General features: G+C 38.8%; 1 non-coding gene across 1 annotated transcript; it reads left to right on the top strand.

Moving 5' to 3' along the window:
* Positions 1–2307: 2307 nt before the first annotated feature.
* LOC120253380 lies at positions 2308–2414 on the top strand. The gene has a single exon (XR_005534252.1). It is a non-coding gene; the product is annotated as a small nucleolar RNA R71 (small nucleolar RNA).
* Positions 2415–25107: the final 22693 nt, after the last annotated feature.

The following is a 25107-nucleotide window of genomic DNA, read 5'->3' as shown; positions in this document are numbered from 1 at the left end:
ATTTCATCAACAATCGCGTCCACAATTTACTTTTAGTTTCTTTCTTTCAAACTTGTCTCTACAACCCTAAATGTACAAAAGAACACAAATACACATGAATGAGCTATAAAATCTGATAAAAGTAATGCTCAATATAAGAAAAGTATACTTCATATTACTTATACACAAACACTTATCAAACTCCCCCACACTTAAGCTTTTGCTTGTCCTCAAGAAAAAATTAAACATTCAAGCATCATTAAATAAATGTTACCTAGAAGTGGAGGGGCACAAATTAAACATTCAAGCAAAAACTAAACTAAAACCTAGAAAACCAATAAAGACTTGGGTTGCCTCCCAAGAAGCACTTGTTTAACGTCACTAAGCTTGACATACCTATACTTACCTCATGGGGTATCATAAATAAATGTTGCCCTCTTACCTACAGTTTGAAAGCATGATGAATACAATTTTTTGCAAAGTAGAAGGGGAGTGATTGAGTTTGTTACCACACAAGGGTTCATCACTCTTACTTCATGAGTGCTCATCCCCACTGGCATTGGGGCACTTCTCGTGATGTCTCCTTGTCCTCTCTTGAGCTTTTGGATCATCCATTTCATGAATCTCGGAGTAGGTTATAACTTGTCCTCTAGACCAAGTGATAAAATTTGTTTATTCTCCACTTCTTGATCTAGCCACCCCTCCAATGGGTCCGGACACAATATTCCTGCACATAATCATCAATCAACTCATCAGTGGTGTCAATATAAAGTATTATTGAAATCAAGAGAATGTCACATGGCTTTGGTGAGGCGATATGTCAATTTGTCATCTCCAACTCTTAATGTCAATTCCCAACCATCCACGTCAATGAGGGCCTTGGAAGTGCGCAAGAATGGCCTCCCATGTATCAATGGAACCTCAACATCCTCATCCACATCTAACACCACAAAGTCCATAGGAAAGATGTACTTATCAACTTTCACAAGTACATCCTTAATGATGCAACTCGGATGTCTAACTGATCGATCGGCCAGTTGAAATGTCATCTGAGTGGGTCTAGGTTTTTTGAAACCTAGCTTCTGAAAGAATGTATAAGTCATGACATTAATGCTAGCCCTTGAATCCGCCAATGCCTTCTCCTCACCCAAATTGGCAATGTTGCATGGAATGATGAAGCTACTGGGGTTTTTCTTCTTGTTCGGCATATTCTTTTGCAACATCGCCGAGCATGAAGCATCTAGGATCATAGATGTACTCTCCTCTAACTTCCTCTTGTTGGTCAAGAGGTCTTTAAGGAATTTTGCATAGCGAGGCATTTGAGACAACAACTCCACAAATGGGATGTTAATGTGAAACTGCTTGAATAGACCCAAAAACTTCTTGTATTTCTCATCATTTTGGTCATTTTTCAGCCTTGAGTGATAAGAAATTATTGGCTTGTAAGATGGGGGTGCCACCTCATTCTCTTTAATTCTCTCCTCAACCTCAACTTATTTGGGTGACTCAACCATTGTCTTCTCAGTAGGGAGCTTATTCTCAACTTCACGACCATTTCTCAAAGTGATAGCCTTCACCTATTCTCTTAGATTTGTCTCCTTGTTACTAGGTAAACACTCTTGAGGTCTTTCCAAAAGTGACTTAGCAATTTGACCAACTTGGTTCTCTAAATTATGCAAAGATGCGGTGTGGTTGTGAAGTGTGGCTTCAACCGACTGAAATCTTATGTCAGAAGATTGAATGAACTTGGTTAAAGCCTTTTCTAAATCAGTCATCCGGTTTTCCAACCCTAAAACTCTATTCTCCACATTCGGGGCTTGTTGTTGTTATTGGAAATGCGGTGGTGTCATAGTCTTCTATTGCCCTTGATTACTCAAAGAAAGGTTTGGGTGGCTGCTCCATCCTGGATTGTAGGTATTGCTATACCGATTTCCTTGACCCCTAATTGCATTACCAACAAAATCCACTTGTTCCATTGAAGTTGTACCACCAATAGCAATTGGGCAATCAGATGAAGCATGTCCTCCCCAACACCCAGTGTAACTCATCACTGTTGCTAATCTAGGAGAAGTTAGAGTGTCTAATTTCTTGCTCAAGAAATCCACCTGTGCTGCCAATGATGTGACTGCATCGATCTCATGAAGTCTGGCTGCCTTCTTCTTGTCCCGTGTATTCCACTGATAATTGTTTATAGCCATCTCTTCAATGAGTTGTCAGGCTTCTTCGGAAGTTTTACTGCCTAAGGTACCTCCTGCTGCAGCATCAAGTAATTCCTTCTTGCTTGGGTTCAAACCATTGTAGAAAGTGTGGATAATCATCAACTCGGGGAACCCATGCTGAGGACATTTCTGCAGGAGATCCTTGAACCTATCCGATGTCTCAAAAAGAGACTCCAATTCCGTTTGCACAAAAGAGGATATTTCATTCTTGAGCTTCGTAGAATTTTGAGGAGGGAAATATCAAGCTAGGAAAACTTCTACCATCTCCTCCTAAGTAGTGATAGATTCTTGAGTTAATGAATGTAACCATTGCTTTGCTCTCCCCTTCAAGGAAAATGGGAAGACTCTCAATTTGATGGCATCATCCATGACTCAGTTAATCTTAAGCATGTCGCACACTTCTAGAAAATTTTGAAGCCTGGCTTGAACTCAAAGTTCTGAGCCGTAATCAGTGGCCGCAAGATACTAGATTGTGTGCCAAGAACTGTGAGTCTTACATAATTTGAGAGTGTCCTCTGCTACTTATTGTGTTTCGCCATATTGTCAGACCCTTCAACTTCTATCTTAGTTTGATTTGACTATTCTTGTACAGGTTTCTTTCCTTGTCTATGAGTTTTTCTTCCAATTTTTGGATCACCTTCAACCAATGTCGAAGGATTGCATCGGGTCATAACCTAGAGCTGCAACCAAAGAAAGAAAAACAAGTCAGACGATAGAAGAATAGGAAAGTGTGAAATAGAAGAAGTGATGAATAGCTAAAATAGCAAAGTGCAAATGCTTCCAAAATGCCTATTCCCCGGCAACGGTGCCAAAAACTTGACACAACCCTTTGCGTGTGTGTACCACAAGTGCATTGGTCATCGAATTAATAAAAATACCCCAGTGAGTCGGTAGTCAAATCCACAAGGAATAGCTGTTTAGAAGCATAAAGTATTGCTATCTAGCTAGAGTGAAAAACGAGTTGTGATTTGATTCAAAATATTAATGCAAAGAAAGGTAAAAAAAAAAGGATAAGCACGAGAAGTAAGGAGATGTGATCAATAGTAAATTAGGGTACCCAGATAATGCTTACCCTAGAACTATTGTTTCAAGTGCAAGACTAATATTATGCCTCCTCATTGAAGTTTAGTGAGTCATGAAAATCCAAAGATACACGGTTCCAAACTTAAGGTCAACCGTGACTAATCCTCTACACTATGCCAAGCGGAAAGGGATACTCTCAACACCTCACACTGTGTGGGATTGCATGAGGCTCTAGGGACTCCAAGTCATAAACCCTATTCCCAAATATATATCTAACTCTTTGGTCTAGGTGAAAGAACCCTAATCACAATTAAGCCCCAGCACTAAGGATTACTTCAACACTTCACTCTGTTGCTTGAGCAACTAAGCCTAGTGGAGTTTATCTCTTATCACTTCACTCTATCGCGACCGCAAAGAACTCTTGGAACATGGAGGTAGGATAAATCACATCGGAACAAAAATGGGACATTTCGCTATCTCTCGACTCACCCTCTCAACCCTCTTTAATCTTGCTAAGTCTAACCCTAATGAAGTTGTGATCCCTTCAAAGGATTACCTAGATAGATTCTCAACCCTAGTGTCACTCTAAGGGAAAATTAAAGCAATAAGTACAGAAGATTGAAACTCAATTAAGACATTAATTAAAGGAAATATAATAAGAGTCAATGAAACAAAATCATTCTAAGGGTTTACAAGTCCAAGTACCCACTAGGGGTTTAGCTCTCCATGGAGCAATAAAAATAAAGTCAAAAATAAGTGCAAGCAATCCATAGAGATAACCCTCTTGTTTTCCGTGTTGATGGTGTTGAGGAGCCGCCGTGTCTTCTACAAATACTCCTTCATCAAGCCTAGGGCACACCTCGTCTACTCAATGCCAACGAAAGTTCCCCTAATACTTTTCCTCCAAAGGAAATTAATGTTGAATGCCATAGGAACGGCCCAAAATCCCAGCAAAAATCTCTCCAAACCCTAGCTGTGCTTTCCCCAAAAGATAGGAAAAAGGTAGGAAGAATATCACCAAATAAAACTCTCAAAGTGCTACTTATAGTGCTGAAATCGGGCATCCATGGTCGTGTGGATTTCCAGGCTTCATTTTCCTTCGCGCTGTCAATAGTATCTGCTTCATTGATTTTGCTATAGTAAACTGCTACAGCATTTTGCCAAAATACTCCTGAATTCATTTATTTCATCGAGGCCGCATGATTGGGCACACATCTATGCGATAGATCGTGTTGCATCTTCAATTAAACCACATTGATGAAGCTCTTGGAAATGTTACACAAGTTGGAACACATAAGTGTGACTGCCTTTGTGCCCCTCCACTTTGTATATTCACTTGAGCATTTTGGAGGTTGGCACACACCCACATGTCTATGATCATAACTTGTGTCTTGACCCTTGTTCGATATAAGAATTCCCTTAACAATCGCGTCCACAATTAACTTTTACTTCCTTTCTTACAAACTTGTCTCCACAACCCTAAATGCACAAAAGAACACAAATACACACGAATGAGCTATAAAATCTGATAAAGTGATGCTCAATATAAGAAAAGTATACTTCATATTACTTATACACAAGCACTTTTCAGAGAAGAAGAAGAAGACCGGAGAGTCTTCTTTACTGTTAATACCATGGTTCGGGGATCCCGAGCATAGAGCCCACTACAGGATACTCGTCGACCAATGGTTCACTGAGGGGTGTCGGGTAGATTAGCTATCGCTCAAGCCATAGGTCTCAAAGATGAGGTACGAGATCTTATTTCAGTACAGGACTGGGATAAGTTCTTCGTTATCGATAAGCCGAGGTACTGGGAGCTCACGATAGAGGTCATGAGCTCTTTCGAGCTTGACCGTACCATCATTAGCCTTAGACATCAGAAGACGATTAGTTTCCAGATGTTCGAGGAGGAGTACATGATGTCCTATAAGGACTTCCAAGTTCATATGGGGTTAGTAGACGTGGAGTGCACCCGCATGACATCATACTCAAAGCTCTATATTGACCTACCAGTCCACCTGAACCCAAATCAGGTATGGACCCAAACACTTCTGGGGCATGAGACCTACGTTCCAGGACCTTGAAGGCGTCTGCCTAAGGATTCCCGGTGTTCGGCTATCTACACGCCATCTTATCATGGATATTGACTAGGCAAGGAGACAACAAGGGGGTCGTGAACCTCTGAGACCTCTATCTATTATTGAGCATGTTAGCTAGGAAGCGGATTCAAATCTCTCACGCGCTAGCTTGCCAGTTGAGACATCAGTCTTAGGATCCTGCTTGACAACCATATTCCTTGGTCCTTACAACACGAGGCTTAAATGGGGGCTTGGTCTGATAGATCGCTGTGTTAGCATGTGTCTTGTAGGGGGCATGCAGCCGCTCGGAGTCACCATGCTCCAGACCATCGCATGATTGAGCGGCAAGATTCACACTATGGGTTGTAGTACTGGGTGGTCCTTGGGATTGACTCTAAGTCCTCGGATGATTAGGAGTCTGTTTTAGAGACCGCTGCCACTGTAGTTTCTTTGATCCTGGCTATAGCTCCTGTTTCTACTCTTCGTCCTTTTACGATTACCGCACAAACTACATCAGTTTCACCATATCTTGAGGAGTGTCTAACCTAACTAGAGGGGGGTCAGACAAGGATTGAGGATCTCTTCTGATAGATCGTGGCACATCTTCAGCACCAAAACCCCTCATCCGCTCCGACGCCTACTCCACCGACAGTTTCAGTTCTAGTGGCATTAGAGTCTCTCCTAGCTGGCTCCCACCATTTTGATTTAATTATACCACTTTACATTTTATTATAGTAAGGGACACTTACCATGTTGTTTTTGTACCTTCTAATATTAGTGGATTCTATTTTACTGCATTATATAGTTTTTTTTACTGTATATTTAAGTACTCTAATTGTATCTCATCAAGGTTTGAGGTGATCGTGTGCTGTTTTGGCCCGCACAATTTGTTGGTTGGACAAGGGTAACTTCATCACCTTGGCTGGCCAAACTATGAAATTGGGGAAGTACTAGTGACCATACACTCTTTAATTTCTTTTCTTACTATATATCACTAAACTTGTGCATGCATGTGTACATTGGGGACAATGTACATCCTTAAGTGTCGGGAGGGAGTGTATGTTTTGTTTTTGCACTACATTGAGAATTTTGTACTATACTATACTATATTATAATATATTGTGAATTTTTTTTTTTGGGGTGCCTGTATCTTGTACACATGCTAGTGTTGATCTTTGAAGGCATTGCACTTACTTGTTGGAGTTTCTTTAGTCTAGGGATATGATACGTTAAACTAGCATTTCTTTTTTTCCCTCTCAGGAGTTTGATGCTATGTGAATCTGTGCTTTATGTCGTGTTGCTCTTAAGTACACCTTGTACCTTATTTCTGTCTTGTGAGTGATATTGTATAATAAGGGTATCTAAGTTAAAATATATGCATTGCAAAAAGAGCTGCCTCCTTTATAGTGTGTAGTCACTCCTAATAAGTGAGATACAAAAAGTATGCCCTAGTAGGAGAGAGGGCTGATTCCTGGGAAGAGTGAAAGCTATTGACTATGGGAAAAGAAAGAAAAAAAAGAATACACATATAGGAAAAGTGATGAAAAGTATAAGAATATGATTGAATGAACCCCTAAAAGTTTTTGTTTACATGATCTAGACTATAAGATAGTGGACTAGGAGACCAACACTTGGGGAAATATTCTTCATCATAAAGTAGACTGCTCTTCATAGAGGAATGCCCACACTGCCTATCGTTTGATTGTTACCTCACACTTATGAAACTCCATACTTAATTGCCTAAGATCAAGCACATATCATGTATTCTATTTATCGATTTTATTTGCTTGAGGATAAGCAAATGCTTAAATGTGGGGATATTTGATAAATGCTAAACTAATTATATTTTCTCTATCATTTACACTGCATTTAGCATGAAATTACACTTTCTTAGCATCTCATTTGTACGAAATTTTGTTCTTTTTGTTCACAACGATCTTTATTTCTAATTTAGGAGGAAAAAAGCAAATTTGAGGACGTTTTGAAACAAAATAAAGCAAGTTGCTGATCAAGGCTGCACCACGGGCTCACAACAGGCATTATGGGAGACATTGAAGCTATAGGTAGTGACATTGAAGCTATAACAGCCTCACAACAGCCGTTGTGAAGTTCATAACAACCATTGTCATGATGTATAATGCCAAAGACCGTGCCAGGATGTAAGTTAGAGCCCAAGTAACAAACTTACTTATAACGGGCATCACAACGCCCGTGGTGAGGCCGTGGAAGAGCTGATTACTATAAATACCCTAGTTTTCTCAACTTGAAAGGGAGATTGTTTTGCCAAAGAGCTTGGGCGGCTGGATTTCTGGAGAGCAAGGGCATTGGAGGTGATTTTCATCAATATTTCAGCGGATTCAAATTAGTTTCTCAAGAGAAGTTTAAAGATTATTATTATAGGAGGGCACATGTGACACACACCATTCGGACAACCTTGGGATCCACTAATCCCCAACCTTTGGAGAACCATTGGAGGGAGTTAGTCTAGGAACACATTGAATGTTTATTTATTCATTATTTAGTTTTGTGGGCACTTTGATGTTTTACTTTCTTTGATCCATGAGGACCTAATTGGAGGGGAATTGTATATTTAGGTCCCTCTATTATTGTTTATGAATCTTGATTGATCAATATATATATCGTTCTAGTTATCTTAATCACTGCATGCTTTAATTATTTATCTTTGTTGATGTGGATGAGGAGTATATGCCCCCACATTGATGACACCTATGCCATGATAGATCTATGCATGTTCTAAGAGGTTAGGCATAGCTAGATTTCCAGATTAGAGATTGATTGACCCTTAGACTTAGGGTATGATTGATTTTTTCTCGTAGGGATCCCGTACTTAAGGAAAACATAGGAGGTTGAGGTGGATTAAATTCCATATGATTAACAGGGTAGAGGAATTCCATCTTAAGTTCCTAGTGATTTAGACCTAGTCGACATGGCTTATTGGGGCTAGTAGGCCTTTGAATTCATCCGGTTCAATCCTAGAACATAATTGATACTTAACGCCTATCATAATTAGTTATCAAGATAATCTTCATACATACTCCCACTCTTTCCAAGTGTGCTTAACAACATCTCCAATTGTGTTGTATCCATAATTTGTACAATTAAATTAAAGAGAGAACTTAAAACGTTTAGGTTATTGACTAAGTGATAAGGAAGTAATTGGAGTCTCTCGCCGTTCTTGGGGAAATACTACCCGCATGTTTATCTATGAGGTATTCCTTAATAACCTATACACTTGAAGTATTACAAACTTGATTATGATATTTTATTATGTACTTGCATACTTATATTTTTATATATTCATATTTTCACACACCTAACACCGGTAGGAAAGTGTCTGTTATAGCACCTACAACCAGGAATGGAGGAACCATTTTAGCAGAGGGCTCCCCCGCAACAATACTACCAATACTAGTCCCAACAGCTACAACCTAAAAGGAAGATCTCCACAGAAGATGTTTTGGCCAAGTATATAACTAGTAACGATAGCTAATGGACGAGTTTGGTATGAGCCTACAAAACGTTCAAGCATCAATCAAGAACTTGGAGAATCAAGTTGGATAGTTTTCAAGAGCTAGTACTAAAAGACGTCAAGGAAGCCTCTCGAGCAATGCTGAAGCAAACCCAAGGGAGCAACTTAAGGCTATCTCACTCTGTAGTAGTAAGACTATCGAGACAAGGACAGCTCAGGGTCCAAGTGTCGGAATAGAGAGGATGACCATACAGAAGATTCTAGTACTTCACAGGAAACCATAGAGGAGGAAGAAGAAGCAGGTTAGGAAGAACCAAAAGAGGCATTACCAGTTAGAAGTTGAATAAGAACTAAAATTTTGAAAGACCTGCTCACTAACAAAAGAAAGTTGGAAAAGGTCGACACAGTGGCTCTCAATGGGAATTGTTCCACCATCGTCGATAAAAAGATGCCGATAAAGCTGACAGATCCTGGAAGCTTTGTGATCCCATGTTTATTGGGTGACGGTGTGGAAGAGAAAGCATTCGCTGACTCTAGAGCCAACATAAATGTAATGCCATACACCATATACATGAAGCTCAGATTGGGAGAGCTGAGGCTGATAGGAATAACCTTGCAGTTGGTCGATAGGTCAGTAAGGAGACCACAGGGAATTGTGGAAGATGTGCTTGTAAATGTGGAAAAACTTGTCTTCCCGTAGACTTTGTAATTCTTGACATAGATGAGGATGTAGAGACCCTAATCATTCTTAGATAACCTTTCCTAAATACATCCAGGGCCCTCATCAATTGGAGAGATGGAAAGATGACATTGAATGTGGGAGATGAAGAAGTGGTGTACTAACTCCCTAATTCCATGAGCACTCGATAGACTAAGTCGATGAATATTATTTTGCACATGAGCTTGATATTTCTATGTATGATTTTGTACAAGATGTATTCATGGTGAACCCTCCTCGCGAATATGTGGAGGAGCAGCTTGGGGAAGGACAGATACAACTCACAAAACCATGACATTAAAGGAACAATAAAGAGACTAATGTGAGAGCCGCATCAATGAAGAAGATATGGAGGAAGGTACAACCAAAAGAGGAGTACTATTGAGGTAACAAACTCTAGTACTTTAAAAATAGATAATGAAGGAAAGGCTTCTCTACTTGCTCCAAGTAACCCAAAGTCATCTTAAGGTAAGAACAGCTACGTCAGGCTCATGACGTAAAATAACAGTTTTGTGGGAGGTAACCCAAGTAGTTATCTAGGCTTTAGTTCATCTACTCTTAGTTTTCAATATTATTCATTAGTTAATAAAATACATAAAGTGGTGATCAATATGAAAGTGTGGAATTGGTTCATCCCCACTTAATTTTATGAGTAAAACATGATTGGGGAATCTAGTACTATCAGTAGGACTTGTTTTCATGCCATTTTACACAGGGAAAATCTTTAGTTTTTCATTGTGAGCATCAAAACGAGCATGGTAACTCCGTTATACCTGTTGTGATGTTTAGGCAGAGAGATAGACTTTTCTGAAAAATTGAGTGAGTTTGTAACGAGCTTACAACACTCATTGTGACCGCCGTGGTGATTTACAATGCCCGTTCCACAGAGTGTGCCATGACTTTGGATTTGGCACGGCTTTACCATGCCCGTTGTATGACCATGGTGAACACAATAAGCCCTACAACGGGCATTGCCAATACTTAGAAAATTTTTTAGCCCCAACCAAGTTGATAATGACCCCATATAGGCTTATAACGGCCATGGTGCCTCCAAGAGATTGAACGCATGAACAACATCCATTGTTTGGACGTTGTTACCCCTGTTACAAGGAGATATAGGGTTACCAACTGCTGACTCTTGGACTTTGTCCCTTAAAGCGCATTTCTTTGTCTGCCACTTCACCAGAGACCCTTCCCAAACCTTCGCCTAGTGATTTCAATGAGCTTGGGTTTATTTTCACTCAATTTAGCATCACACCCACTCGATTCTTATAGTGAAAAACTCTTTCTTTCCGGCCAATTTTGTAAGAACCTTTACAAACCTTTTAAATCACTAAGCAAAACTTTTCAAGATGATTGGTGAATGCTTTTATGTAAATTTCCTTCAAAACAAACTAATGTATAGAAAATTTTCACATTGTCGGGCATCACAATAGTTGTATCTCAATGAAAAATGTCCGTTGTGATGACCGTTTTATTCAAACACGGAACAAGGGAAAGATGAGCTACAATGGGTGTTGTCCGCCTATTGTGAGGCCGTTATGAGATTTTTCCCACTCATCTCACCATAGCAACACTTGGCAATGGGAGGAAGCCAATTGTCAGCTAGCTATTGCTCCACTCAAGGATATAGTAGACGTACTACGGGCATTGTGCGCCCGTGGTAGCCCTAACACAGTGCACAATAAAGTTACTGAGTCACACAATGGGTCGTTGTGTACCTGTTGTAACAATCCAGAGATACATCATGGCCTTGATAACGGGCGTTGTGAGACTGTTATGGTTATATAATGACCGTGATGTCCCCATTGTGCAACTGTTGTCCCTTCTTGCATTGCATTTTTCATATTCTATTGATTGATTTTTTGTATTCTTTCTGAATTATAGGTTATGGGCCAAAAGGGAATTACTAATGGTCTAAAGGCAAAGGCTGAGAAAAGAAGACTAGACAGTCTTCTTGGCCATCAGTACTACGGTTCAGGGATCCTGAACATAGAGCTCGCTATAGAAGGCTTGTTAATCAAAGATTTGTTGAGGGTCAGGTCATCCATTGGCTGACTCTAGAGAAGATTGGTCTCACCAATGAGATATAGGACTTGATTTCTATATTGGGCTTGGAGCAGTTCTTTGGCATTCAAGAGCTAACTTTCTTGGAGCTCACACTAAAGTTGATGAATTCATTTGAACTGGATAGGATGACTATCAACCTTAGCCACCATGAGACCATCTGCTTCCAGATATTCAAGGTGGAGGACTTAAGGTCGTACACGGAGTTCTCAGTGGTAATGGGGCTCATCGACATGGAGTACTGATTGCTTCCCCGCAAGTGTATGAGATCACCAAGTAATACCTCTTGTAAAGACATGAGGATCGTATTCCTCGGGGTTAAGGATCTACTATTACTCCTTTGCTGCCTACTATTTAGCCCAACATCTTAAGCAAGAGAATTTACTTTACTAGATGCAAGAAAATATATAAGATACGGCTACACAAAATAAAGAATTAAGTAAGAGATTACAAGAACAATAATGAAATATAAAGGCCTATGTTTGTGGATCCCCTTGAGTTGTCATCATGATACAAGGATGAAGAACAAAATATGTAAGGGTGATTTGGACTGGGGGATCTTTAGATTAGATCAACCCCAAATTCTTGGTGATTGAACCCTAATCCTATACAAATGTTGATCAAAATCTCTTCCTGACCAACACCCCTATGATTGCATTAAGAACAACGAAGTTCCAAAATAAGGGTACGCTCAACCTAAGTTTACCCTTGAAGATTAGAGGGCTACCAATATCCAATCTCTCAGTATGTCGGTACAAACAACCCCTTTTAATCCATTCATGATCTAATACACATTAGTAGGTCACATCGATGTGTATTATTCAAGAAAAAATTACATATCTCTCCATAAGTAATTCTTAGCATAAAGCACAATGAATTAAATTACAAATCAACCTAAGCATTAGAATTAATGCATCAGTCATCTGAAATACATGATGAACCTCCCCAAGGTTCACCGACATCCGGTGGCCTTGGGGGTCAGTGTGCCATCAAATAAGTGTAAGAAATAATGTAAAGAAAAACACAATAAGAGTTCAAAGATGAAACTCCCAAGGTAAAATGAAGAAGAAAGAGATGGAGATCGGGCTGAATGACGCTTCCCCTAGCCGAAGGCCGCTTCCCGGTCCTAAAAATCCTTCCTTCTTTGGTGGTGGATCTCCCCCTTGAGTGATGAAGCCCTTGAAACCTTCTCTTAATTCTTGATTCTTCTCCCCTCCCAAATGGTTGAAATGCTACAGCTTTCTATCTACAGTAATCTGCTACAATAAAAAACGCTACAGTACTGTGAAACCTAGTTTTCTTCTTTTTTTTTTCTCTCTAATCATGTACTTGTATTCTCCATGGCTTCTCTGTGCCCTACAAAGCAAATAACACATGATTAAGCACAAAACGGGCATCAATTCTTAACCAAATACATGCTAAGTGTATAAAATACATATGATAAAATAGATACATTTAGACACTTATCAAGTACACTCACACTGAGTAGTACTCCCAGCTCCACGTTGACCGTCCATTCTACCTGAGCATTGATCAGGTCTAGACCTAGACAGTTTGAGGCCATGAGATATATATTTGTGGGACTACAAAATTGTCTGTCCTGGAACGTGCTTCTTTAAAATACCTCAAACCGTCTATCTCAAATGTTGATTGGGAGAGGAGACAGCACGGGGTCATGAACCTCTGTGACTTGTACTTCTTGTGGAGCATGGTAGCTCAAGAGTCGATTCATATCGGCCATGTCTTTGTCTGCCAATTGCATTATTGGGCACAAGATCCCAGCCTAGCAACCATATTCCTTAGTCCCTATATTACTAGGCTTGCATAGGGCCTGGGTTTTATCGATCACTGTTTAAGTATGAGGCGAGTTGGAGGCATGCAGTAACTTGGGCCACCACGCTCCTGGCAATGCGCATGATAGAGTGGCAGGACACACCCCACAAGGTGCAGTCCGGGTGGTCCATGGTTCTAACTCTGAGTCTTTGGACGATGAGAAGTTCTTACCAGAGACTACTACTACCGCTGATCATCTCTCGACTACTGCTACTCCTCCTCCTCCGGTGACTGCTGCACTGACTACATTAGCTCCATCAGCTCTTGAGAGGTGATTGACTTATCTCGAGGAGGGTCAAGTGAGGATCGAGGGTCTATTTTGACAGATCTTAGCGTATTTGTAGTGTTGGGACCCCTCGACCAATTCGGCACCTACATCATCCACCGTTATAGCTCTAGTGGCGTCAGAGTCTCCTTCCACTTCACCAACATCACCAGTCCTCCACCGACCATATACAGAGCTGAACATCCCTTACCGATATCCACCATTTTGATTTTATATATTACTTTTGTACTTTTATATTTCAGTACATTGTACATTTTATTACAACAAGGGACACTTACCCTACTGCTTTTGTAACTTCTGATCTTAGTGGATTTTATTTTTATTGTAGGTTATAGTTTTATTTATCATTGTGTTTAATTACTCCAATTGTGTCTCATCAGGGTTTGAGGTGATTGGGTGCTTTTCTGGTCCACACAACTTGTTGCTAGGACAAGGGTAACTTCATCACCCTGGTAGGCCAAACTAAGAAATCAGGGTAGTACTAGTGACCATACACTCTCACTATACTTGTACATGCATGTGTACATTAGGGACAATGTACATCTTTAAGTGAGGGGAGGGAGTGTATGTTTGCTTTTCTTTGCATGATTATTGAGAATTTTGTACTATATTATACTATGTTACTATACTATCAATCTTGTAAATGTTTTTTAGGGGGTGATTGTATCTTATACACATGCTAGTGTTGATCTTTGAAGGAATTGCACTTACTTGTTGGAGTTTCTTTGGTCTAGGGACATGATATGCCAGACTAGCAATTCTTTTGTTCCTTCTCAAGAGTTTGACTGCTTTGCGAGTCTTTAACCTACCTTGTGTCCATCTTGACTTCACCTTGCACCTTATGTTTTTCTAATGAGTAATGTTTTATAAGGGGGTATGATAAGTACTTACTTTATTGCTCCAAAATAAGATATATGTACAGTAGAAAGAGCTACCTCCTTTGCAGTGTGTAGTCGCTCCTAACAAGTCGGATACGAAGTGTATGCCCTAGTGGGAGAGAGGGCTACCTCCTGGAAAGTGTGAAAGCTACTAATTGTGGGAAAAACACACACACACACACACACACACACAAACAAACAAAAAAGAGAGAAAAGGGTAATCATGTATAAAAACTATGAAAAATGTAAGACTGAGACTAAAGAAAACCCCAAAAAGTTTCTTTACATAATCTAGACTATAAGATAGTCAACTAGGAAATTGACACTTGGGAAAGTACTTTTTGTCGTAGAGTAGACTACTCTTTGTAGAGGAATAATCATGCTACCTGGTGTTTGATTATTTCCCCTACTACTGGAACACAACACTTAGTTGCCTGAGATCAAAGCATTATCATGTATTCTATTTTTATCGGTTTTATTTGCTTGATGACAAGAAAACACTTAAGTGGTTGGATATTTGATAAGTGCTATACCGATCAAATTTTCTATATCATTTACACTGTATCTAGCATGAAATTATACTTGTTTAGCATCTCATTAGGAGAAAAGAAGAAAGAAGCAAATTTTGAGGATGTTTTGAAGCAAAATAAAGCAAGTTACTGAATCAAGGTTGCACCATGACTCACAATGGGCGTTATGGCAACACATAGCGCCCGTTGTCTACACTCACCACTACTGTGATCAAGCCATGGTAACATGAGCTCACTGGTAGCAATATAGAGACCATAACAGCCTCACAATGGCTATTATGCAGTCCATAACGGCCGTTATCAAAATCCATAACGCCCAAAGATCGTGCCATGACATGACTTGGAGCCCGAGCAACAACTTACTCACAACGGGCATCACAACACTCGTGGTGAGGCTGTAGTGCAGCCGATTACTATAAATACCCCAGTATTCTCTAAATTCAGGGAGACTCTTTTACCAAAGAAGCTAGGGTGCTGATTTCTAGAGATCTAAGCGATGGGAGACTGAGTTTCTTCCATATTCTAATGGATTCCATCTGATTTTTTAAGAGTACATCAACGAGCATCATCGAAGAAGATCACGCGTGACATGCATCTTCAAAGATCATCATCAGAGGGACGTGTGTAACACACATCATTGGACAATCTTGGGATCCTCTAATCCCCATCTTCAAAGAACTATTGGAGGAAGTTAGTCTAGGAACACATTAAATGCTATTTATTCTTTATTTGGTCTTGTGGTTCTCTTGTGCTTTGATGATTTGTTTTGTATGATCCATAAGAACCTAATTCGAGGGGAATTGTATATCTAGGTTCCTCAGTTATTATTTACAAATCTTGATTGATTAATATAAATTGTTCTAGGTTTTGTAATCATTGCATGTTGTTAATTGATTATTACATATTGATGTGGATGAGGAGGATATGCCCCTATATTGATGATACCCATGCCATGATAGATCTATGCATGTTCTAAGAGGTTAGACATAACTAAGTTTCCGGATTAGGGATTGATTGTCCGTTAGGCTTAGGGTCTGATTGCTCTCTTCTCGTGGGATTCCTGTACTTAAGGCAAACATAGGAATCTAGGGTGGAAGAGATTCCATCTTAAGTTTCTAGTGATTTAGACCTAGTCACCATGTCTTATTGGGGCTAGTAGGCCTTTGAATTCCCCCGGTTTGAACCTAGAACACTATTGACACTTAATGGCTATCATAATTAATAACAAGATAACTTTAGTACATACTCCCAACTCCTTCTAAGTGTGCTTAACATTGTCTCTAATTGTATTGTTTGATTGTGTTGCACAAGTAGAACTAAAGAAAGAGCATAAACGATTAGGCTATTGTTTAAGTAAAAAATAAGTAATAGGAGCCTCTCACTGTTCCTAGGGAAATACGACCTTGATGTGTTCTCCACAAGTGCACGAGTCAGACACAAGTAGTAAAGTGGTACCCTGTGAGGGGTAGGGTTTTCGAACCACAGGGACTGGATTTAAAGTACTAATCTATGTTCTGATGTTCACTTAAGAAAAGATTGTAGAAATATTAAATTGAGAACTAATAATGAGAGGGTGAATGATGGTAGTGATTGGGGGATTAGGGTTTTGTTTTCAACAACAAGAGTGCATTGCCCCAAGATGATTCCTATGGGTCATAGCATGATGACTTAATTCTAATGATTACCAGGTACATTCTATGGTTCAAGTGTGTAACCTTAAGCAATGTTGAAACTATAGTTCTCAAATACACCCAGATTACCAAAGCAACTGTGCAATTTAAACCATCAAGATATGCAAACTCAAGATTAAACACAAGAAACCAAAAGATTGTGCTCTGACCATACTGAGCATGCTTCAAACGTGTTCTTCCTGGTGTCACTCCCCTGCAAGACTCATCACTTGATTTGCAAAAGACTGGGAGATTTAGGGGGACAGAGCAAGACTGTGCTCTGACCGTGCTGAGCTTGAAAACTTAGCATTTCTTCCATTTCCTCTCGTTTAGTGACTAGATTAACTTGTAATTGAATTGCGCTCCTCAATTCCTGCATCAATAACAAACATACCCAAAATAGCACCGAATGTATAAAAATATGTGCTAAAAGGCAAGCAAAATCATGAATTGAGGGTAAGAAAACATTATATGAATTGTGCTCATCAGACCCTCGTGTTTATTCATGAGGTATTACTTGATGACTTGTACACTTGCGGTAGAACAAACCAATTGTAGTTTTAAGCGCATACTTGTATGCTTATATATTAGCATAATTTATACACCCATAAGCCGTCCGTCACTTGTGCTTTGCAAGAGCACGCCGGTGAACAGAGCATGCAAACCGTGCTTCCTTGAGAGAAATAAACGCTTCAATCTACTGATAATCACAGGGAAGATGCACGCCCGTGCTTCGCTCATGCTCTCCTTGGAAACACCCCCATACAGGCTAGCTACTCAGGTTTCTTGGAGACAACAGTAATAACGACCAGAGAGCACGACCGTGCTCTGGCTATGCTTGGCTTGAATACTTAGAAAATTATGTTCTTTGGTTAATTTTTCTCATTGATTTCACTCCTATTTGCTTTGAACCCCAAAATCCTACACCATGAACAAAACATACCCAGAATAGCATCATATGTATACAAAAAGTGCTAAAAGATGAGCAAAAGTATAATTTGTGGCGCATTAAACATGATACGAAATGCACTCATCAACCATAGTCATAACCAAGTATTCTAATTTGAAATATCAGGCTCTCACTTTAAGTTGTTTGTTCCTTATGTTTTGGACACACGAACCTATTCTTTGGAATCTCTCTAGCTAGTTTGTGTCAATATTTGTTCATCCTTTGGTGGAGCACATTGGCCTGCAACTCTAGTTTTGTGCGAAAAAATGCACTCGATCCCCATTTGCTGAGTCCTGCATATAAAATATTAAAAGTCATCATTCCTCTTCAAATTCTTGAACTTATTTCATGCTCATATAGTAAGACAATTATGGTGAGCATTGGCATTTGATATTGAGAACCAATGAAGTTTTTCTAGCATGTATGCTAATATGTCTTTGTGAGGCACCATATTTATTTTTTGACTTTGATAAACTTATGCAACTTAATTAGTAAACAATGAATTCTATTTTATAATGACTACTATTTCTCTTATTCGCAACTGTCAAATGTAATGTATTGTTTGATTTCAACTTTTTTGAGTTTTCTTTGCAGATTATTCTAAACAAGGTTTTAGTGGTTTGCACCAAAACCAAGGCATATATTGGAGAGCTAGTGGTCACAAATGCCGCTGTCCGTGTAGTAGTTGAGGATTAGGTAACCCTCTGCCAATAGTGAAAGAGTCTTCGCCCAATTTTATTTAGTAATTTACATTTATTTTCACTTCATTGTTAGGTCTGGAATGTAAAGTTATTGTATTCAAGTCTAAAAAGGGGAAAAAAAACTATCGAAGAAATATTGGTCACTACCAGGTAATTTCAAATTATATATTTGATGCATTCAATGTGTTAATTATTTTAATCCTATGATTTTAATGCTCTGATTATTTTAATTCTTTCAAATATTCGGACCAATTTAGTGTGTTGATTGTTTTAATGCTCTTATTTTGTTTATAAAGAGGTATTTATTTCAATCTATACATACAACAAATTAATCAGCCTAAATGCTAATACAACAAATGAGAACAATAAACAAACCACACAAGACCGACCTTATTCTTAAACCCATCTCTCTACAGTTTCTAATTGCACGCTGGTTCTCTATAATGCATTGAAACTTATGAATCAAATGGAGATGGTTATTTATGTTAGCTGTGCATTCTCTAGTGCTTCATATAAATATTTATATAATTTTCTTTTTCATATCAACCATAAAAAACAGACATTCTTGTTTCTATAATTTTTATTCTACTTTAGCTTTGTTGTTTAACTTTGATATAAATGTAATGTTTTAGGTTCTTTTGATATAGTTTATAGAGCCAATTCATTGATCGGCAATTGCTCCTCTTTGAAACTTTATAAATTCTTATATTACTAACTACTTTGAAGTATTTTAACTCAGTTGTATGAATAATATTGCATTGATCCTTGCACTTGCTGCTTATTGTTGTAGGTCTTGTCAATTAACAACATTGAAGGTGATATATCAAAATTAGAAGAAGTTAGAGTATTGAAATAGGAAGGATGCTATAATTATATCTATCTCAAAATCATGCACCTTCTCAAGGAAGTCATGGAGGTTAAGATGAAGATGTTGATCCTACTCAATCTAGTTAGATAGTATTTGTTGCATGCTTGTGATACTTACTTTTGAGTTCTACTACTTGCCACTTATGTTACCCATGTGTGTTTGCACTTATCTACAATATGAATTGTGTTGTTTGTTTAATGCCTTTGGCAAGGTTTAATATAATCTTTGGTACTTGATTATGATACTGATAAGTGCTTGTGCGATAAGAATACGAAGTGTTCTTTCCTTGTGTTGAGCATTACTTTTCTCGGGTTTTAACGCTAATATGTGTGTATTTATGTTACTTTCATGCAGGTAGGGTTGTGAGACCGAATATGAAAGAAAGAAGCCAATGTGGGCCGTAAATGCACCAATTTGGAAGAAATCTTGCTAAGGTTCAAATGCGAAGACATAGGTCGGGTTCGAGGTGCGGGAATGTGTGCCAACCTCCTTATATTGAAGCTAGTACAACTATTTGGAGGGGCACAAGGGCAGTCACATTCAAGCTTTCCATCGTGCGCTATTTGGAAGAAGGTTAGTGGGAGAGGTTCTATGACTCTGACATCGTGCGCTATTTGGCTAGGGCTTGGAGAGGTTTTGAGAGGTATTTGGCTATTTGGAAGCTAGTACAACTATTTGGAGGGTTTTGAGAGGTATTGGCTAGGGCTTTGGAGAGGTTCTATGACTCTGACATCGTGCGCTATTTGGAAGAAGGTTAGTGGGAGAGCTTTCGTCAGCACCGATCTGGTGAGGTGTATCCTAGGCCAGACAAAGGGACCCTTGCAACGAGTAGAGGACACTTGAGTGGGTATATGCGTATACACCGCAAGTGCACGGGTGTCAAAGTAATAATCCCAGATGAGTGGGTATCGTATCCAGAGAGAGTAGGGAATAAAGACACTTGAGTTATTTCTTAACTAATGTGGAAGATAAATAGTGATATGTGTGACAAGATTCAATTCTCAAGAGTAAGAACAACAAGAAAGAGAGCACAAGTAAAGGAGAAGGTAAGGCAATCGATAAAGATGGGGTACCCGGATATTATTCCGCCTAGGACAATCATTTCAAGTGCAAGAAACCTCTATTATGCTTCCTAATTAATGCAATAGAGAGTCGTGGAAATCCTTAATTGCATAGTCCCAAATCTAAGGTCAACCATGCCTAACTCTATACATGTCCCGAAGGAGAAATCGAACAATCTCAACACCTTGCACTCATATAGAATTGCAATGAGGTCTAGGGATTCCAAATGATAAACCCTATTCCTATGTATAGACCTAACCCTTTGGTCCAGGTGAAAGATCCCTAGCCACAATTAAGCCGTAGATGCTAAAATCACTTTAACGCTTCACTCCGTTGCACTCGCAACTAAGCCCCCGCGGAAGGTCATCCCTTAGCCCATTGACTCTACTATGGCCGCAAAGAACTCTTAGAACATGGAGGTAGGATAGATCACACCGGAGGGGAAAGGGGATGCTCTGCTACCTCTCGACTCACCCTCTCAACCCTCTCCAATCTAGCTTTGTATAACTCTCATGGTGTGTCACTCACTCACAAAAGTTACCAAGAAGAACTCTCAAACCTAGTGTCACTCTAGGGGAGTATTCATACAATCAAGCATACAAGATTGGAACTCACAATAAAAATCAATTAATTGAAAGCATAATAGAGAGATTCAATGAAACAAATACATCCTAGGGTTTACAAATACCCAAGTACCCACTAGGGGTTTAGCTCTCCATGGAGCTAGATACAATCAATGAAATCAAATGTAAAAATAAATCATCCATAGAAAACCCCCTCATTTGTCGTGGCGATGGTCTTGTGGAGAGTTCTCTACTCGTCGCAAGGGTCCCTTTGTCAGGCCTAGGATACACCTCGCTGGATCAGTGCCGACGAAAGCTCTACCACTAACCTTCTTCCAAATAGCGCGCGATGTTGGAGCCGTAGAACCTCTGTAAAGCCCTAGCCAATACCTCTCAAAACACTAGCCACAACCCTCTCTCAAGTTGGGAAAAAGATGGAGAAAAGAATACTGAAATCGGGGCTGAAATCGGCTTTTAAAGAGCTGGAATCGGGAATCCACACACCCCTGTGAGCGCCCCTGTGGATTTTTCACACGGGCGTGTGGAATTTCCACGTGTCTGTGTGGATTCTCTGTTTTCCTATTTTCTCGGGCGGCTGTGAACAGTGCTGGTACAATATTCTTGCCACAATTTTGCTATAGTACCCTACTACAGTACCAGCCCGAAATACTCCCGAATCCATGCTTTCCTCGAGGATCGCTTTGCTTCTTCAATAACGGACATGTTGGTGGAGATCTTGTTCTGTATGCACAAGTCGGAATGCTTAAATGTGATTGCACTTGTGCCCCTCCAAATAGTTGTACTAGCTTGAATACGAGGAGGTTGGCACACATTCTGGCATCTCGAACCCGACCTATGTCTTCGCGTTTGAACCTTAGCAAGATTTCCTCCAAATTGGTGCATTTACGACCCACATTGGCTTCTTTCTTTCATATTCGGCCTCATAACCCTACCTGCATGAAAGTAACATAAATACACACATATTAGCGTTAAAACCCGAGAAAAGTAATGTTCAACACAAGGAAAGAACACTTCGTATTCTTATCGCACAAGCACTTATCAGATACATTATAATTATCATTTTTAGCATGTTATATTGAGAAATATTGATTGTTCTAAATGAATGATTTAATGCGGTCTTTTTTTATTATAATTTGTAATATAAATTTAAAATTAATAATTAAAATTTTATTTTATATTAGCAAGGGATTGCCCAGGGAATAATCCCATTTTCTAAAAATTATTTATTATTGTTGAGTTCAAATACTAATGAATTACCTAGGGAATATTCCCTAGAAAATATTACACAGGGATTACCTAGGAATTTTACATTTTAATTTATTAATATTTAGCAACAGATTACATGGGACAAATCACTTGTTAAACTTACCAAGGGATTGTCTAGGAAACGTTTTGTAGCAAATTTTTCTTCAATTAAGAATTGGTTAACATAAATTTGCCGGGGAATAATTCATTACTATTTAGAGAGGGATTTTAAAATCCCTAGGAAACTTATACCCTTGAAGTTTTTACCCAAGGATGTTAATCCCTGGTGAATTCCTCTCTAAATAGTATTACCCAGGGATTTTAGCATTTTAGCTAGGGAATTTTTCCTAGTTAACATGGAAGCTAGGCTTATAAAATTTCACAATTTCACAATAATTACATAGCCACTTATCATTTTGGATGCCCCTACAATTCCATGAAATCACAAATATCCATCAACAGTTCTAGAAGAAAATGCTTGTTGCATAAGCTTCAAATCATGTCTAGTGCCTTAAATTTCAAGCATAGATTCTTGACGAGATATATCATTCATCAAACCATTGGGCAAATTCGGTTATATAGCATTGTCTAAACCCTTTAAAAGTAACTTCTCAAAGTTATTTTGGTTCGCAACATCCAAGACATAAGAGAGATGCCCACGTCTAACCCTACTTAACTACATGCCACATGGGGTCAGAGGTTTTTATAGTAACTTGTGGAAGATAATTTAGGTTGGCCTTGTCTAGTGTAGAACAAGGCCCCAAATACTGAATTTTTTCGCTAAAGACATAAAATCTTGAGAGTAACACTGGTCCTACACACACGGCAGTATCGAGGTTGCATTGGTCACAAGTGTATGAGAATTTTGTATTGAGGATTTTGCTCCAAATGGCTTCCATAAGAAGTTCACAACCTAAACACACTCTCGTGATGACCCCATGTTGACCCCTAATTTTTTGGGCTATAAAAGGTAGACGTGAATTATTTTTCAGAACTTTTAATCGAGGATTTGGGGGAGGACCATTTAGGCAGCCTTTCTCCTAGGGTTTGAGGCACTATTCAAAAGGAGAGATCCTTAGTCATAATTAGAGGAGAACCTCAGCAAGGTAGAACTTAGATTGGAAGAAAAATTGAGCATTTGATGAGAGGATTCCATCAACTAAGAGAAAAGTAGAGTGCAAAGGAGTTTTCATCACTTTTTTTTTTTCAGATTATAATGTGAATTCCTTTAGGATAAGGAGTGAAACTTTCTATTGGTATTCGGATTGATGAACCCTAGGATGGATTTATAATTGAATTGCTTTTATATATCGATTTAATAGAGTTATTTTGCTATTCATTTATGTGTTCCTTGATGATAAAATTTATGAGTAGCAAGAGTTTTAATTCATGCTTGTTTTCTACATTGTAATTGAAAAATCCTTCACATATAGATCTAGCATAGGTAAAAGAAGTTATTTGTATGTCTAGAGACAGGCATCTCAAACTCTCCAAATTAGGGTGAAGCTTAATGAAGTGATTCATATAATATTTAATGCAATCATAGAGACACATAGGTTAGGAAGAGATTCCAAACTATCTTCATATGAGATTATGTGCTAATAGGCTTGAGAAAATTATTACCATAATTTAAGAGTCTCTATAGTTCAATCACTCTCAAAATTAAATCGATGTTGAAATCTAATTGCACTTGAAATCCTAGGGTGATTCATATCCAGGTACCATCTTTATTGATTGAGTGGTTCCTTATCAACTCTCGTTATTTTTATATATTTGATCTAGATTTCTTTATATTTTCACTCACCCTTATTTTTATAGGCTAGATGATAGAAAAATAGCTACTACTAGTATTTCTAGTCCTCATGGAATTGATAATCTACTTCAGTACTATATTACTAACCGACTAGTGCACTTGCTAATTGAGCACCACCAACTTAGGCCTAGAGGAGCTTGCATCAAGTTTTCGGTGCTATTTCTGGGGACTATAATATTAGGAACATGAGGATTTTATTAATCTACCCATGTTTTTCTTTACCGTTGTTGTATTCTTTCTCTTTTGTTTTTGTTTAATTTGATTTCTAATTTTTGTTTGTTTTCTTTTGTGGTTGGAGATAATATATGACTAGAGGAAACCCATCATGGATTGCTAAGAAAGATCCAAAGATTTAGCTCTCTACATAGGAGATTGAGAGAAAGGCAGAGGTAGTGGAAAGAGGAAATTTAACCTCAAATTCTACAACCATCTCAAAACAACATTGGTATACTATGTCAGAGCATATGAGGCCATCCTTAATAGGGAGCAAGTCAAGCATACCCAATATTTCTACTAACAATATTGGAAATTAAGTCCAATGTCATCTAGATGGTTCAACAAATGGTCTAATTTGATGGCTATCAGGATAAGGATCCCATTGCACACATCAGAAATTTCCTAGAGATTTGTGACACTTTTGAAATCAATGGAGCCTCATATGATGCCATTAGACTCTGGTTGTTTCTTTTCACTAAGAGGATGGCCATTGACCTCTTTTCTTAGAGGGTTAATAACTAAATGGGAGTAGATGGTGAAAAAAATTCTTAGTAAGTATTTCCCTCATGTGAAGACAACAGAGGAAATATTTAAGGAACTACTCATGAAGTTCCTGCACCATCATTTGCCCAATTGGCTTCAAGTATAGACATTTTATGATGGGTTGAATAAATCTACAAGGTAGATGATCAATGTGGTAGCTGGGAGAACATTGAATAATAACACACTAGAGACAACACAAGAGTTGATAGAAGATTTGGAAATGAACTACTAATAAAATGCAGCACAAGGCAAATAGAACAAGGTAGTTGCCGTATTTGAGATGGATGCAATGACAGTTCTTGCTACTTAAGTGGAGGGCCTCAACTAGAAAATCAATAGGTTAGTATTTTCATGA

The sequence above is a fragment of the Dioscorea cayenensis genome, unplaced genomic scaffold (assembly GCF_009730915.1).
Source record: "Dioscorea cayenensis subsp. rotundata cultivar TDr96_F1 unplaced genomic scaffold, TDr96_F1_v2_PseudoChromosome.rev07_lg8_w22 25.fasta BLBR01000074.1, whole genome shotgun sequence".
Classification (NCBI taxonomy): Eukaryota; Viridiplantae; Streptophyta; class Magnoliopsida; order Dioscoreales; family Dioscoreaceae; genus Dioscorea; species Dioscorea cayenensis.
The sequence above is the reverse complement of the archived record's forward strand: the minus strand, read 5'-3'. Positions and strand labels throughout refer to the sequence as shown.